The sequence below is a fragment of the Lagopus muta genome, chromosome 4, assembly GCF_023343835.1.
Source record: "Lagopus muta isolate bLagMut1 chromosome 4, bLagMut1 primary, whole genome shotgun sequence".
Taxonomy (NCBI): domain Eukaryota; kingdom Metazoa; phylum Chordata; class Aves; order Galliformes; family Phasianidae; genus Lagopus; species Lagopus muta.
Window position 1 is genome coordinate 32,617,419 of NC_064436.1, and position 15,064 is coordinate 32,632,482.

The 15,064-nt window shown below is 37.8% G+C and overlaps 1 long non-coding RNA gene across 1 annotated transcript; it reads left to right on the plus strand.

Annotated features, from left to right (window-relative positions):
- The first annotated feature begins 5,617 nt into the window (after positions 1–5,617).
- LOC125692155 (uncharacterized) lies at positions 5,618–12,267 on the plus strand. The gene is made up of 3 exons (XR_007376496.1): positions 5,618–5,670; positions 6,620–6,773; positions 10,396–12,267. It is a non-coding gene; the product is annotated as an uncharacterized LOC125692155 (long non-coding RNA).
- The last annotated feature ends 2,797 nt before the right edge of the window (positions 12,268–15,064 follow it).

Here is a 15,064-nt window from a genome sequence, read left to right on the forward strand (position 1 = left end):
ATACAGGTACAGTTAGTGATTCATACTATTCATTATGCTAAGGATTTGGAGCATGAAACTGTTCAAATACTGAATCCAAACTAAAGAAATTTATCATAATAAAATGATGCAAGTTGGGAGGGAATAATCTGAGAAATCACTTACTCTGGGTATCTCATCAAAAAATTGGGGAGGGGGTGGGGAAGGAGGTGTCATTTGCCAGCACATAAATCTAAACCTGGAACTCAGCTGAAGCAGTCCAAGATGAAAAATCAACATCTTTTTGCTCATGCTTCCTGAAATGTTCAGGCTGCAAAAGATGAATGCTAGCAAACCAAGCAGTTTCATCCACAAAATAAAATAAAATGAAAGAAGGATATGAGGAAGACCTGTAAAAAAGACAGAGCTGGCCAGACTGCTGCTTTTCAAAATACTTTCTTTCATGTTTGAAATGTATTAGGAATTTTCATAGGCTTTGAAAGTGGTCCTGACTTATAAGTTCAGAACCCAATGATAGCTTTTGTCCCAGTAGCAACTGAACAAGTATCCTAATGATATAAATCAATGACCTTCAGCTGAAAAGAAAAGATCCCATGTACTTATCCATGGTAAATCTGAGTTTAATTCCGTGACTTAATTTTTTTTTTTTTCATCTCTCTCACTGATATCATTGCATCTGTTTGGTAATTGCAAACTTGTAATTGCTATTTTTCCATATCCTGCAATTTGTCACACCAGTAGGATTTTTGAAGTTTTCCCATCTACTGCTAGTTTCATGGTACTGAGGTGGTGACAAATGCTTCTCCTACAAGACTAGGGCAAATATTTCAGCTCTATCAGCACCCAGAGATGGAACTGAAAGGCCTCATAGATAGAGTCCTTGCTACAGGTCTGCATCTCTGATGTATCTGAGACTTGAATTCTATTTCTCCACTTCTCTGGCAAGCACTCCTGCAAGCTAGCAAGAGAGTGAATCTTCAGCAATTTGCTTTTCCCTTGTATTCTACAATAAGAGGTCATTTACCTTTTTTTTTCCTTTCTTTTTTTTTTTTTTTTTGTGGCAAAATTTTGAAATTTCTTGCCAAAAGCTTTTGATGTGAATCAGAATTTGAATTACTTGGAAATAGACTCATATTTTATCTTTCATTCTTCCCCACTATAGATACAACCTTGTCTCCAGTAGTTAGTTACAGAAATAAGTTAGCTTTGTAAATTGTTATCTTAAGAAGCAGAGTAACTAATCAAAACTTACCACCAGGTACTAGGACACTATAAGATAGATTTTCTGTACAATTTGAATATTCTCTTTTCTTGTCTAGAATCTGATTTTACAGGCAAACGGTAGAGGAAGAATACGGAAGCCTTATGGATTTACTGATTAAACACCATCTTTCATACATATCTTTCATGGTACATTTTAATGTTATACCTATTCACATACAACAACTGTGTCAGAAAGTCCACAATGTCATTTCACAGTTACACTCTGGATTTGCTTTAATAATCTCAAATTATGTGTGAAGTGCAGGAAAACTCCCCCCAGATAATTCCTTCAATTTTCTGTCTGATCTCGGATGCTTATCTTTAGAATATGACCTTAAACAGACATGCTAAAGCACTGTGAAGAAAATAAATAAGTAATTTTATACCACTTTTTTTTTTTTAATGCATGTTTTTGTTCTTTCTATTTTAGGCAAGTTTTGTTTTCCTACCTTGTCCCTTATCTGCAAGCGAAGCAGTTCATTTTTGTAGGAATGGCAGAGATATTTCTTTAGGCTTTCATTGCTCAAGTTTTCATATTTTACTCTCATTCTCAGAGAAATTAGGTTAACTGAACTAACTAGTATTATAGTTAAGAGATTCTAACAGTATCTTGTTCTAGTACCAACTGTAAACTGAGTTGCATTGGTATTACTGAGAGATTCATTTTATCTGTAGCCTTTTTTGCATGTGTAATCGTTACGGAACTGCAAACACTGAAAGAATGCAACTTAGGCAGCATGCATTTGGTCAGACTGCTGTCCTTTTCTTTAGGACGAAGATATGCAGAGTGGCGTAAATGGAATTTCTCATAAGTAAAGCTTACCTTCCTTGTTGTGGTTCTGCTGCAGATGCAACTTACACTCACTGCACTGATGTAATCTGGAAGCTAACTCAATGGACTAACCAGAATGAGGAGTGTAAAATAGGGTGGACTAGGAATTGTCCTGAGGCAGCTGTATCTCAACTTCATGCTCTGCGAATTGCACCAATTTCTTAACGATTGTGGATCCAGAAGTCTGAACAGGTACTATTCGCATCATCCGGAGACTGATTCAGATGGGCGTGAGTGACAGCTGTGACAGTGACAGCAATCAGTTAGAGGTCAGTGAATTGCTGGATCTATCAGCTGCTGTGAGGCTTCTGTGGGCTTCTAACATAATTCCTACATCTACAACCTTAGGAGCATTTGTCTTGAAGATCAGAGACATGGCAGGATGGTAAGGACAATCAAAATGCAACTGGAACTTAGATTTACCCACACTAGATATTTCATATTTGAGGTCTCCACAGCATTCCTTACTTAGAGGAGCTGCTGAATAGAAGAACAAAGAAAAGAAAGTAGTAAAAAACTTCAGTGATCCACATAAAATAAGTAAATGAATAAATCCTGATTGTGCAGGTTTTGGTTACTTTTTTTTCCCCAGTGCTGAAGGGACTGGTGGACCTAACACTGGTTTTCTTTGCTTTAGGTTATGGAATGACTGCAGGAGTTCTGGCAATGGAATTTTAACCCTTTCTGTTCTGGTAGCCTTTACACTGACCTTAATGTTTCCCATGGGAAATAAGAGAAATTGCTTAATCTCCTCGTCTGGGGCTAGCCACACGTTATTGAAAATGACCTATTATTATTGTGCCAATGAATAAAATGTCACAAGAAATTTAGGCAGAACTGAAGAATCAACTAATTGAAGGACCAGTCAGTGAAAGTCAGAGAAATTTCATCTGTTTTTAATATCTACATGGGCTCAAATTCAGATTTTATTTCACTTGTAAATATGTAAACTGAAGTATACACAGGTCTTTCTACTATTACCTATCACATTATTTTTTATGAAGTTGAATTAAGCAATCTGATCAATAGTCAAAGTCATCAAGATTCACATTTAAACACAAATTGTATTGGCTGTTCCTGCTTTGAAAGGAACCTTAGAGGTTTGAAAATAATCTTGAAAAGAATATTTTAGGGGGTCCCTGAGAAAAAAAATGTGTATTAGTAAAAACATTTTACAACTGGCAATGTAGGATTATGTATTTATGTATCCCCAGGCCACATGTTGCATGGAGTTGCAACAATGCCTTACCCTTAGAGAAGGCTGCTCATGACTTAAGAATGTGTAAATACAGAACACTCCCTGAATAAATGCTATGGTTGGGAGCCAAGGGCTCTGCGAGTTAACAGTGAGTTATTGTTGCTTTAATAGAATCGATGAACCAATATGCTGCAGCTCTATGTAGGAATGGACTTATTACAATGGTGAAAATTTGCACAGAGGCTGCACTTGGTCTGCAAATTGTTTACTGGTAAATGATGTCATCTGCTATCTACACACTCCACAGCACCTTTTCATTTATAAAATCCCAATGGATCGTGGCCTTTTATTTCTTTCACAACCGTCAAAGAGGGCCTGGATAATGCAGAGTTGTGGAGTTTCATATGATGTGAAGTTGCTGCCAGTTTATACCCTTTATTCTTTTAGTGTGTGTCATGAAAATAAAGCTGCTACCTCCATCAAGATTTTCTGAAGAACAAAGTGCAAATTTTTTTCGGCATTACACCAAGGCAATGTGACTAACTTTTAAAAGACTGTATGATGTAACTGGGAGCATTTTGGCTTTTGCTGCATAATATGTATGTATGATCAAAATGAATGGAAAAGTCAACAAGGGAATATTTTAGGCTGAGTGTCAGGAATTGTTTCTTTACAGTGAAATCTTTTACAGTTGAGAATAGTCTCTGGAGAAAATTGATGAAAGCTCCTTTACTTGAGTCATTAAAACCTGGATAAACCCCTAGGAAAACACAGCGTGGAACAGTCTTGCATTGGCAGTGATATGAACTGAATGACCTATAAGCTCTTTTTCATCCCCAAGTTCCATGAAAGACAGATGGATAGATTGATAACTTCTGAGGCAGTTTTAGGAGTGTACTGCTAATGCAGCTCTTACATTTGGCAGACCAGATTTTCAAAAGACGTTTGGAGGATGGTGTCTGAAGTGGTTTGTAAATAACACAACATGATGCTGGTAATATTTGCGCTTCAGGGAGGTGTCTTTCAGCAATAAAGAAGTCAGTATGTTCAGTATTGTCCTCACTAGAGTGTTGCTTTTTTCCCCTCTGTTAGGCATCTCAATCCATTTGAAAGACCTTCCTGTGAACTCATGAAGCAGTGTCATTGCCCAGACTGAGCCTCTGTCTGTCACTTCACTCACATTTGCTCCAAAAAGTGCCTGTCTTGGAGGATCAGTTCCATGAGTTTTAGAGTAGTTGATATGCCTTGGCCACACTAATGTCACCTCCCTAGTAGACAGAATTTATTTACTTGTATGGGGAATAGGGAAATCTGCGAATTAACAATTAACTGAGAATGAATTGGAAAGGATTTTCCACCTGACCAAAAAGTTAAGGGGGCTTAGAAGAGAAATAAGAGCATACAGATGGAAACATTTCCCATTGCTGGTGTCGAGCCTTTTATAGAGAATTTAAGCCATGTAATACTTGTTTGCTTTTCTCATTTGCCTTTCATAGATCCTTTAAAAGTAGTTCATGGATGTTGATGAGAACCAGTAGCCTGTTCAGAAGGAGCCATGAAAGAAATAGAAGAGGGCAGCTGTATTCTGTACAGTGATTTTTTGTTCATCAGAAGGTATCTTCAACTCATTTTTCTCTTCTTTTTTAAAAGTAGCCAATACTGAACCTAGTCTTCTCACCAGGTTCAAGTTTTTGAAGATGACAATTCTAAAAAAATGGAATGTTTTACAGAAATATTCTGAGCAGCTCAGGTTGATGCTTCTTTGAAGTCTCTGCTTCTGACAAAGAAAGTGTCTCTGCTGTAGTCCCAGCGGAGGAGCTCCAACAGTGAGCATTTAAAGAGAAGAGTGGGTCTGCTTCCCTTTTAATAAAGGCTCCTCTCTACTCCAGGATAATAATAGGTGGTTTATGCCTTGTGATCACTTTTCTGTTCTTGTGAAATATAACCCAAGATCTGACCTCTTCATGAGGTTCTGTGTGACATACTTGTATTCGAAGAATCCTTTTTGATACTCTAATAACACTACAGAGCTGCTGCTGAACTCCCTATCCTTGTCTCTGAGTTGAGGGGCATTTCTTTGTTTTATGTGTGTAGAGTGCATGGTAGTGTTAATGCTTCAGGGGTTGGATAGGATGAAATGTCATGACCAGATGTTCTGATCAATATAATTATTTCAAAAGTAGATACAAAGAGGGATATGATACACCTGTGCAATAATTATCAGAAACTGAATACCAGCTCCTTCAGCAAAGGTGTTCCTGGTGAGATTTACTTTTGTCATCACTTCCAGGTGGAGAATTTATTGGCTGTTGATGTTAGTTTTTTAATTCTTCTGGTGTTCCCTAGGTGATCTGGAAATCAGGATATGCACCCTAGCCGAAGGTGGCTAAAATTCCAGGTAAAGATGAAATCTCTTTCATTATTTAAACCATGTTTAGCCATGGCAGCTAAGAAGCCACAAGTTTATTTAGTTGAACAATATAGCAGGATTGTCATTTTGGGGATAAAGAAAAAAGGCTCAGGTGAAGTGTTGGATGTGGGGAAAAAACAGAGGTAAATGTGTTTTTTGTAAGACACGGTGGACTGGATAATTCTTAGAGTATTTTTAAGATCTAATTTAAATGAAGAATATTGTAATTGTGAGAAATTCTATCTTTGAAATGAAACCAAAAGAATGAAGAATTTTAAATGATGATTTTAAGTGAAAAAGATGATTATTGGCTATCTTAGAAATATTCAGAAAGCTTCTATTTATTTAAATTCAAGTGTCAAGCTTTACAGCTGTAATTCAACGTTAGCGTGGTTTTGAAGAAGACCACTGCTGCTTATTACTGGCATTTTCAGATGAGCTGAGAGGCAGCAACTCGCCTAATGTCGTTTAATTTATAGGAGTACATTTTAGGAAAAAAAGAGAGAAATTTGGAAAAGGAAACAAAAATCTTAACTGATAATTAATTATTATTATAGAAATGATAAATAATGATCATCAGAAAGATCTGACAGGACATAAACTGTGCTGAGAAATCACCTCATCCTGTTAGGTAACCTGCCAAAAGCTGTGTATATCCTAATGTGTCATTTGCCTTATTGTGTTCATTTAAATCCTGTGAAAAAATCCTGTGAATAAAAGGGGAAGAAAGTCTTAGATTATTTTTAGTTGCCAGTATGTGACAAAGAACTTTCCCCAGTGCAGTGGGTTAAAGAAATGGGCAGGGAGAAGAGAAGTTTGATATAGCTCCAAAAAATCAATTTTTTTTTCATGGTGCAGGCCATGAACTGTGGAACTAGTTGGGAGGAGGAACACCAGTTGTCACCCAGACTGTCCTGGCAATTCTGTTTTTTGGCAGAGGAGCTGGGAAAGCTTTACAGCTGGGGAATAATGGTGGAATCATTTTGCCTGGGAAAAGGCTTGGAAAGAACAAGCACATATGAGGAAGAGGCCTTGCAAAAGAGGAGCATCCTTGGAGGGAGTTGGCACAGCAGTCTTTCAGCTGCATAAAGGTACATTAGGAATCATGCTGTGGAGGCCAACAGCATACTCTATGGGAAGAGTTTTTGAAGTCTCATGTAAAGTCTTACCTTACCTTGGGACAAAACAGTCAGAACATATTATACTAAACCAATCATCTTAAGGCAGCAAAATGAAGTACTTTGAGCCTGTTTTATGAGCCATCTTGCTATTTACTTCTCTCCCAATATATATTTATCTATGCATAATCTATTTTGACTGTGAAGTATTTGAGCTTTAACACCATTTGAAAGTGTTACAATTGGCATAAGTAGAGAATTTCTAGCATGCCAGATAAAGCCTGGTCCTTTGGAAAGATGAGATGGCAGTTATTCTGGTTCCCAGCAGGGGTTATGTGTCATTTATAAGCATTTAATCATATCTCAGAGTTCTAAAATAATATTTCTGGGAGCTCAGCCTATTGTTTTCATCAGCTCTGTCTCTTTGAGCACTTTTAAGCCAATAATTTGGGGAATCATCACTTGCTCCTACACAGAAGGTGTTAGGACTTACAAGAAAATGAATAGAACTTGAAAAGCTGCAGATGGCTAAATATTTCAGTTTCCAGCTCAGCAGTGAACTTTGACTAGGATCACAGTAAACAAGAAACAGCCCTGGTGGCCAGGTTTCACAGGACTGCCTTAAGTGACATAGAGCTGTTAGAGTGTGATCCCACATGGACAGGCCATGGATGGGCTGCAGCCAATGGAGTGGGTCTGGGGGAGCTGCTGCCTGTGGGGACCTGTGCTGGAGCAGTGCATTCCTGAAAGATGGCCACAGAGATATGGAGCCATGTTGGAGAAGTGTTTGAAGAGCTGTGGGAAGTCCACACAGGATCAGCTGGGGAAGGATGGCATCTCCTGGTAGGGACTTCATGTTGAAGCATCTAGAAGGAGGGTGACCGTAAAAGAACAGATGAGAGAAATTGTTGTGTACTGACCATGTCCCTCATTCCCTATTCTTCTGTGCTGGTTATAGGGAGGAGGTAGAAGAGGGTGAATGGGGGGGGGGAGGGGGGGGGGGGGAAGGGGTTTTTAGTTTGCTTTTAATTCTCATTGCTCTGGTCTGTTAGCAGTAGGCAAGTAAGGCAAGTAGGCTCCTTTTGTTGAGTTTGTTCTGCCTGTTAAGGTAATTGCTGAGTGATCTCCTCATTTCAACCTTTGAGATCTTTTCCATCATATTTTCTCGCTATGTTCTTGTGAGAAGGTGAGATTAATCTTAAACTAAAGATTGAAATTAGTCTAATGCAGTTTGAAAGCGAGGGAAAAATCTTTGATTTGACTCTTAGTCAACGAAGCTTGTAAACAGGTCTTATTTCTGAGTTAAATTAACACGTGCTGTTAGTAAATGTTTATTTTCTTTTACCTGGATGTGTCTGACTTCTTTTGGAGAGGAAGTATATCTTCAAGGTGAAGCTTTAGTAAAGTTTCAAAATCCTGTATTTTAAATAACAGCTGTCTGAGTAGTCAGGAACTTGTGCCCTGCAAAAGAAAGAAAATGATACTGCTGCAAGGACAAAAGAAATATTGCACTGAAGAGAAGTGTGCTCAGCTGGAAAGCCAACTTGATACCAGCAGTGCACAGCCTCCTCCAGACTCTGCAGCTGATGATATTATAGTGTGGAGCTATTGATGCAATTTTAGCTACATTGCAAGAGAAGGTGAAAAGGAAGTCTGAACTAGAAAGCATGTTGTAGAATCTCATGCAGACACTATTTAATCATGTGGTATTTTCAACGCATCTAAACCTTTCATCATGTCATGAAAGTGACAGATACTGAAATACATAAGCTTCATGAATGAATCTGTATACCATGCTTATACTGCTAGGTGGTTGGTAGGGGAGCAATTCTAATCCATGTGAGAGAAGTTTATTTTTAAAACAGAATTGGAAAAATTAACTATATATTATGAAATATAATTTAATGTATGGTGTGTATAATATTATAATTCATGCTACGGTCCATAGCTCAGTTCCAGTGTTTAGTAGAATCAGTGTAAAATCAAGGTAGATTCCTTGGGGGAACTTCATTCTTCATTTATTCCAAAAGAGACAGTTGCTGAAAGTATTACACAGATATTCCAGACACACATCTCTCAGACTTCAGGGTCAAGATTTGTTTTTAAATATTTTCTCAGTCACCAAATTTCCTGAAAAAAGTGTATTATCCTTTCAGTAGAAGAGTGAGAGGTTTTATCAGAAGTTTCTTCATAGGCCAAAATATGCTAGCTTTGACTTAGATCTGATAGTTAAAAGAAGATGGTTATACAATTAAAAAGGGAAATTTTATTTGATTTACCACAAAATGGTATGTGGTCTGCTTAGCTTTTTTTCCATGTGAAATATCAGCAGGGAATCTGCTTTTTAATGCCACTTGGTGAATAGCCAAGTGTTAATAAATATTGCATCCCAGCTTTTTAGGATCAAGAAACCTCAAATCACAGGAGATAAATGGTATTATCTCTACTGCACAGAGGAAGTGACGAGGCCACTTGGGAGGTTACAAATTGAACAGGAGGTGCTTAATACATGCAGTGAAATTTAGTCTGTTTAAATTGTCATAATTTTACCTTCTGAAACTAAAATATCTTCATCTAAGTAACTAAATAATATTCTTGAAAATCCTTTTCAGATTGACTCCACTTAATTTCTGTCAATTTTGATGCTTTTGTTCTTCTGTATCTGTGGGAATACAGCACTATTGAATTACTCTTAAGCCAGTAAAGACCTGATCTACTGTGGGAGTTAGCAGAGCTAGCAGTGAGCAGAGCAGGTGCACTGATAATACATTAGCAGAGCAAGAAATTGTAAGAATGACATTCATTTAGTATCCTTCTCATGAAACAATACAGCATCAAGGTTTTAAGTGTGGCTGCTGCAAACCTCTTGGGAATCCTAACTCTTTTTTTTAGTGTATTTGTGTCAGTGTTTGATATTTTGTTAGTAGGTTTTAGTTTAGCTACTGGTTTACTTGAAGACACCTTCTGCCAGAAATTTCAAGAAAACATATTTCACTACTGGAGGAGTGGGGGAAACCTATTAAAGATTTAGGTAGATACAGAATTCTATACACCCACCCATGTGTTTCTCATTCCTCAAGGGTATTTTCTTGTGGTGCTGGTAATATTTTTTCCTTTTCCTATAATTTTGAGTAACCCCATCAGTACATTTTATCTTGTTAGTAGTTTTTTTTTCCAGTAGTTCTAATTTCATATGCATTTGAGACATTATCTGTGTTTCAAAACTGCTAGGAAATGACTGCAGTTCTTAAATATTATTCCTAGAAAATGAGAAACGTAATTCTCATCTAATTTAAAAGCTTGGATGCTGTGGGTAAAGAGCATGAAATATTTAATGATTATGTGTAATTGTGTTGTGTTAAACAAGGAGGTTTTTGCTTGAATCCACTTTCATTTACAAGAATCAGATGAGACTCTTAGAGGGACTTTAAAGAGTTCAGGAATTTCAGTGCATGCTGAAAATGGCATAGGTACATTTCAAAAAGGCTGACTTTGTTACATTTGAGACATCTCCAACAAGTGAAAAATAAACAGAGAACAGTGCCACTACTCACTGTGAGGAACTGTTTTAAAGTTTTCACTTCTGTTTTACTAGATTTATGGAGCAAAGGGGCTGCAGGGATGGCCTTTGTAAGCAGAGCCCAGTATCTGTGCCATATCAGATCAAATCCAGCTTCAGCTGCTTCAACGGGGACTTGCTGTTGCCAGAGATGAGACAGACAAGAGTGGTGCTGATTGTTCCTCTGTGAGAGCAGATGGAAGAAAGGAAAAACTGCTGCATGACAGCCACTGGGAGAGGAGTGAGGACACATGAGAGAAGCAGCCTGCACCCACCAAGGTCAGTGCAGAATGAGGGCAGGAGGTGCTTCAGGTGCAGAGCAGAAGCTCCTGCAGCCCAGGAGAAGCCCATGATGGAGCAGGCTGTCCCCCTGCAACCCATGGGCACTTTGCAGAGCAGATCTCTACCTGCAGCTGTGGAGGGGCCCCGATGCAGCAGGTCGTCTGGGAATGCTGCTGCCCATGAGGGACCTGTTCTGAAGCAGTGCCTGAAATGTAGCCCTGTAGTATGGAGCTGTGTTGGAGTACTATTTGGAGAGTTGCAGCTTGTGAGAAGCCCATGCGGGATCAACTGGGAAAGGGATGGCATCCCATGGGAAGGACCCTTGTGAAGCAGGGAGAGCCACCACAAAGGATCAGTCAAGATGAAGCACTACGAACTGGCCACAGCACCCATGCTTTGCTTCTCTGTTCTGCTAGGGGGCAGGCTATAGAAAAGGGTGAAAAGCTTGCTTTTAATTTCTTACCGTCTTGGCTATTAGCAACACGTAAGATATTGAAATAATCTCATTTGACTGCATATGTTTTGACAGTGTTGGTGAGTGATCTCCCTATCTTTCTCTCAGTCCTTGAGCTCATCATATATTCTCCTTAATACATTTAGCAAGAGGAATGACAGAGCAGCATGGTGGAACTTTGCTATCTGCAGGTGTGAAGCCATTATACTATCCAGAAAAGGTTTGTAAGAAAAGTCAACATTTCTTTTCTGATTATTTCTGAAACTGGGCAAGTTTTTGCCCCTCTTTGCTTCACAGCAGTGTTCTTTCACTTTGGCAAGAGAAAATGGAGATAAATGAAAGAATAGTCTTCACACCCCTGTGAAAACTATCTATCCGTTTCCCTCCCGAAGGTAAAGGAGAACCTAAGAGCAGTTTAGCCAGGTTAGATCACTTAGCCAACATCCTCTCTCAGTCTCAGTGGAAAAAATGTGAAAGCGGATCCTGAACAGCAATGATTATATAAAGGACGAATGTTGTTCACCTGTGGGTTAAAGTCTAGCTTCTGTGGAAGGAAAAGAGAACCAACATCTCTGTCCTCACCAGTCTGCCCAGGTTTTTCTGATGCTTCCAAGTATATTATCTAAAATTTTGAGATGAGAGCTGGTACTGTTGTATCAGGATGATGATGGAAAAAGTAGTTTTGTGAGGTTGTTCATTTTAATTGCTTGTTTTAGGGCTCCTGAGCTGATACTTTTAGAGCACTGAATCTGATGGCTGCAAGATTCTTGTTCCTGACTGATAATCAGCACTTCAGAGAAAAATGTTTGTGGACAAAGTTAAGATTGCTTTTTCTCCATGTGCTGTATTCTACATTTATCTACGCTAAATTTCTTGTGTCACCTTACTTCCCAGGCACTTGGGCTTGTAACTTGGATGTCTATAGTGAGATCTCTTCATATTCTCTTATAGGATTTCACATCATAGCATTTCCCGTAATAAACCAGAAGTTTTCTTGGGAGTGAAGAGACCTGTTTGTTGCATGTCTTTTTTTCTGGTTTGGCTAAACACTTTGAAGAGTAATTAATGGGGGAAGACAACAGTTAGAGAATTTTACAGATTCTAATGTTACTTCATGATTAAAACAAAGACATCAAAATCTCACATGCTGTTTTCTGTCTGTTAGAGAATCAATTCAGCTGCATGTAACTTTAGGTTCTTATTACTACAGAGGTGAAAAATGCAACCTTAATGTGCCTTGTAATCAAATCCAAAACCTTGGATCCCAACCCGCAATGCAGTTAAGTGCTCTGGGATATTGTTCTTTATCTTCTTGGAGGTAAAATAAATCCATGAAGAAAATGTAGTAATTCTTCCATGTGTTTGGACATGCTCGTTCCCCTCCTATTCATGAATGTTCTCTAATGTTTTCTCCACTAGTGGGTTTCTCTTAGCCTTGTGCAGATACCTGATGGATGATCGACATCCTGGAGCCTCTGTTCTCTTGGGGCTCCCAGCCTAACCTTGAAGCCTTCAGGTGTCACATATATTTGGTGCCTCGGAATTTTTTTTTCCAACTATTTTAATCCTCCATCATCAATCTGTTAACAATCACTGTATGTTTTGTTTCATCTCAAGAAACATCTGGAATAGTTGTACATATTTAGTGTTTTGTTGAAAGGATCTTTTTTATTTGGTCTCATATGTCATTTTTCTTCTTTCATATACTTTGCTTAGCTACCTATTTTCACTTAAATATATTGGGTCATGAATTTGTGAAGTGGATCCTTGGCCTGCCATCAAATAATATGTCTTTGAGCAATTGATTATTTACACAGCCTTTTAGTAGTAAGTTTTCAATATTATCTAAAAGGTGTTTGGTACCCTTTTCCAAAAAATTCAAATCTTTTTTAAACCAGCTATTGTGACCCAAAATAAACTTAGCAGTGCAAGCATTTCAAAATAAACTGATAAGCAATTAGTTGACAAAAAAGCTCACTAAAGGCAGAAATACAGAGTTTATCTAACATTATGGCAGCTATGGCAATTTTAATTCAAAAGTATCTTTGGTATAATCTTTTGTATAACAGCCTGTTGCATAGAGCACCTTTCTGGGGGAATAAATTAAAAAAAATTGTATGTCCACTGACTATCTTGGTTCTCTGTTTTCCAAGCTATGTATTGGAGGACAGTGTTTCAAGCACCAGGCTAATAAGTAGTAATAAAATGATAATTTGCCTTAGGGAAAGGAGAGGAGTGTGTGAAAAGCCTCTGGCTCACTTGACAGTGTAGATGTAGAAGTATCTTAAGCCCCAAAATTTAAATGGAGCCTCTGTGTCAGAGGCCATTTATCTTTACACTGTCAGCTAACTGTGTTTCTGCTGACTGTTTTTCTGATGTCGTGGAGATGCATCTGAAATGAAAATACAGTGTTTTTGTTATTTTTTTTTTTAATTTGACAACATACTCTACTGTATACCTCCCTTACTTCCTTGTCACTGTTTTTTTTTTTTTTTCTCCTGTTGTTTTCTTAACCACTATTTTGAGAAGAGAAAAAGATTTTGTAATGTGAACCATAAGCATATAAAATTAGCTATCACTCTTGGCTAATGCATTTAATACTTTCAACCTGATTTTTAAACTTGCTCGTGTGTACCACTGGCATTTATGTTTTGGGATGGAGGTCTGATGTCGCTGTAAGCATTAAGATTTGGCCAATTTCTGTTCCAATGCAACAACTCCTTGGAGCTGCAGGAAGTTTTATTCCTGTTACACATCTGCAGTAAGAACCAGGCACTGGAAATCTGAGCTCCTTAAGGGCCCGGGTCTCAGAGATATTGATCATCTGCTGCAGCTTTTTGTCTGCTTTCAATTCCCATTGCAGTCAGCAGGAGATGAGGTTCTCAGCACCTTGCAGGATCAGGCTTGCAGAGGCTGCTTTTGAAGAAGTCTGTCTGCTTATCTATTCAGCTGGCTGGATGATCTCTCGTCAGATGGCTCCATGTGTTATTGCACATCCCAGATATTCCTACTGTCAGCTGAAGATAAAACAATGTCTGCATTGTCTGGACTCAATTTGAAAAGTTAATAAATGAAAGCAAGTTAGAGTAATGGATTTAGGTTTATTTGAAAACATTTTTGATGATTTTTTTTAAATGTATGTTCCTATATTTTAGAATATTTCCCTATTCACAAGAGATGTTGTTCCTAGGAATCTCTCTGTTTTAGCCATTTTCCTGTTTAGCAACTAAATGATTAAAACAATTTAATTTTTTTTTTTTTTTTTGAAGGAGAGATTAAGTCCCAGATGAGGTTTCAGTCCTGTATAGAATAACAGACATGTAGCAATGAAACATGCAAGTAAAACTCGGACTCCAGTTCTCCAAGGTAATATAATAGAGGTAATTCTTAAATGACAGGGTCCACAAAGCATCTTCCAAAAGAATACTGAAAATTTAGAATGACTGGAAGTGAAAATTCCACCTGGATACAACTTGTGGGAGAAAGGAAAACAAAAGATTTATATGGAAGATTGGAGAAAAAGATTTTTTTCAAAATCGGTCTCAAAAAATATGAACAACTTTATAGATTTGGACATTCCCTTTTAGCTTCTTCTCATAGAAGACTTTATGAATAATGGAAGTTTTTTACTTTTATGCAGGAACAATTGTGCAGGAGATGATAGTGGATAATTTCATGATCCCTTTCTCCTTACGTTCTCCGAATAAATCCTTTTGTATTGAAGATTATGCTAAAGTAAACGCTAATTTATACTTTATCAATTTCTTATATTTTAACTATAAACTGTTATATAGAAAATTTAAAGGAAAAGCTGTGGCTGGCACAGCTTGACACTATAAAAGCATTTTTAGAAATTTGTGGCACAGATTTGTTAATTCCGTTGAGCTTAAGGAAAAATTGCAGAGAACCTCAAAAACATAAACTGTTTTAAATTAAGAAATAAAAGTTGAAAGGATGGCTAAACTGTCC